This window comes from Phallusia mammillata, chromosome 3 (genome assembly GCF_965637545.1).
Source record: "Phallusia mammillata chromosome 3, kaPhaMamm4.hap1.1, whole genome shotgun sequence".
In the NCBI taxonomy this organism is placed as follows: Eukaryota; Metazoa; Chordata; class Ascidiacea; order Phlebobranchia; family Ascidiidae; genus Phallusia; species Phallusia mammillata.
The window spans coordinates 9,667,109-9,670,200 of record NC_137254.1 but is presented as its reverse complement, the minus strand read 5'-3'; the positions used below and the strand labels follow the sequence as shown (position 1 = coordinate 9,670,200).

The following is a 3,092-nucleotide window of genomic DNA, read 5'->3' as shown; positions in this document are numbered from 1 at the left end:
TTTCCGTCAGCTTCTAAGGTGATGTTTTAAATGTTTTACAAGTGAAAGCAAGAAACCTGTTTGATGAACAAATCCATTTGTTTAAAATGTGAAAACAATTATAACACCCGATCCGTCTATTTTCAGGCGCTTAAAACTGTCGAATTCTGGAGAATCCCGGGCCTTTATGCTGTCGTATTATATTCCGTGTTATGGATTCTGTGCTATGGTTATTACGAACAGCTTAGGGGGTTACCCTATGTGTTGTTTTCGTCGGTTGTGGCTGTTTGTTGACAAATTAAATCAGCTGAACTGAACCTTACGTTGCGGTAGAAAGTTGGAATTTAGAACACTGGCTTCAATTTATGGAGTTTTTTCCTAAAAAGTGGCGGTAAGTTTAACTTATTTAAGTATTTTGTAAAAAAATAGCAAACCATTTTAATATAGGAGAGACATAGGCCTTTCACATATTTGTCTGACCTTTAGGACATTAACTGGGTTCACACACAGGCAGTAGATTTTGACTGAGGCAGCATAATTTTAGGAGTTTGTCAGCCTTGAAAGTGACAAGCATCTGTGCCCCTGCAAGGTTCTCGTGTGTATTTGATTTGGACAAAAACATCAAGGTGTTGGAATTTTTTACTCACATAGGCAAAACTTCCATTGATTATAATCAATGCAGCTACACAGATGGTATATTTTTGATTAAAGAAAGGTCCTAATTGTTTCAGAAAAAATGCAACCCGGACAAATCTGGAAATGTTTGGGCAGGTGGTGAAAATTTGAATGTTGAAACCTGTACAGGACAAATGACAGAGAGTCAGATTTGGTGAACCACAGATGATTGTGTGAGTAAACAGTTGATGTAAAGAACTTAAGGCAGATTAATGTAGCATTTATGACTTTGATATTTGGTATAGAAGTTTTTTACACACCTTAGAAACTATTACCTGAAAGACTAAGGTAGCATGCCTAGTTTTAATGACTGATTTCATTTGGTTTCCTTCAGCGCTTATATTAATGACTGGTAAAAGCACTAAAATTGGTTGAAAATATATACTGTATGTTTTGTTTAGTTAGTAGTGAGTTGAAACTTATTATTATATTGTGCAATTGCAGTTGAAGCTATGGGTGAATCCTCCAAAACACCATACAAACTCATCTTATGGTTTGCCACTTGGGTGTCATTTGACAACAATTGCAGTGTTGGATTTCCCAACTAAAAACAATTTAAAGCATGGTTTTTGGGTTTAAAAGAAGCAAATGACAGACCATGTAGATATGTATACAATGAGTACAAAATAGCCTGCATTGTTTACTATAAATAACTGTGTTTGTTTAAGTTAATATTGCACCATTGATACTGAGAAAGATCTACTTTCAAAGTTAGATCAGATATCTTCAATTGTTAACAACATTTTTGGTGCAAAATTGTGCAGATAGTTTACAGGGCAAGGCAAGAAGATTTTACCCTTAAAATCTGGAAAAGTTAGATGCAAGGGAAGGATATGTGTACTATTTGAAACTTTAACCTTTACATGGCTATAGATTGCATGCAATCTACTTTCTGTATTTCACATACAGCACATTACCCAAGATATGACCAAAGGTTCAACATAATAAGCAAATCTATCTATTCCAATTGTTGTGTGATATTTAGTTTGATATATATGTCCCACTCTAGTTGTTAATTTGTGTTGCTTTTTGTTCTTATTTTAATGCAAATTGTATTGTTGTTGTTGTTTTTGTTACACTGCGTTTTTAGTGTACATTTTTTGTCCACATTTAATACTGAATAAAAATCCATAAGCACTTCCAAATGTTGAACCAGAATTATTTCACTGGGTGTGAGGTATTTTACTGCATTATTACTGAGATACAGTTGTGGCGCTTTTCATTCTGAGTTTATTCAAAAGGTACAAAGCTAAGCTGCACGGAATTGGATCAATGGCTTGAATAAAGAATGTATAATCCGTGTTTCATTTCTGTTGACTTTTTGAGGAAAGTTTACTCCAGAAAAACAACAGGCGCAATGGGTTACCCTGGTAGAAATAGTAAATTTATAGTCAAGAGATAGGGGACAATTCAGGGAGCTTGCTTAAGTTGCTTAAAAAGAAAGCATATCAACGTCCTGTTGTTTCAGCTTTTGTTAAAAAACTTAATCACGTCACGATCCTTGACCCTTTAGTTTAAAACTTTGTGTTGTAAGCAAGCTTTATTGCGTCACTATCTATTGTTTTATATCAATTAGAAAACAATGACTATTCTTTAGTGCTAAACGATACAAGGATTTACCTATTTCAGGTTTTTTTTACATACCTTGGAAGAAATTGAGCATACGAAAGTTGTGTGTCCAATACAACTAATTCAACATTAAGTTTCGCTTATTCTATAAAAAGCAAAAAACATACAATTTATAGTTTGTTTTTGTCTTCGGTAGCTTAAGACGATGTAGCAGTTTCTTGAGTATCACATGACTACCGGTATGCATAAGGTCGCTAAAAGATTAAACGAACCTTTGGTCTTCAAATCTCACTTAACAAATGCCGACATGTCCAAAGAAACATAAAATAGTTTAAAGGCTGTTTAAAACTTTTTGTGTGAAACTGGCGTTCGTGCTCCAAGTCGTAAAATATAATAGCCTGGGAAAACTAGCAATATCAGTCACTAGGGACTATTGAAAAGGCTCGTTTGCAAACCGTTTGGCCTATGGAAACCTTAAGATTTTGTCTCAAGCCGTTTGTGTTTAATGGCTGACAGTCTTAATCACTGTGCGACATTATTGTATGGTGTGGCGGTCATGCCCTTCGCGGCAAGATGATGTGCGCGTCTTATTTTCGTTTTGCTCATGGCAACAAGCTGAAACTTTGCAAGCTGCTACAGTTTACAATTCCACGTTGCCCTGCGAAAATCGTTTGCGTTTGCCTTAAACCGTTTGTCATCTGGAGCCTGTAGTGTATAGGCTACATTGGTCGACCGCGCAAAAAAAATCATTTTTAAAAGCGGGCATGCCCTGCGTTCGCTTATGATACACGCCTCTCATTTTCAATGTTATGATTAGATTTAAACGATATTTTGTATGCCTTTGCTGGATGTATTTTAAAGTTGACCTG

General features: G+C 35.5%; 1 long non-coding RNA gene across 1 annotated transcript; it reads left to right on the top strand.

The window, feature by feature from the left end:
* The first annotated feature begins 380 nt into the window (after window positions 1–380).
* Window positions 381–1,956, top strand: LOC145218410 (uncharacterized). Its single transcript, XR_013857596.1, has 2 exons — window positions 381–827; window positions 1,430–1,956. It is a non-coding gene; the product is annotated as an uncharacterized LOC145218410 (long non-coding RNA).
* The last annotated feature ends 1,136 nt before the right edge of the window (window positions 1,957–3,092 follow it).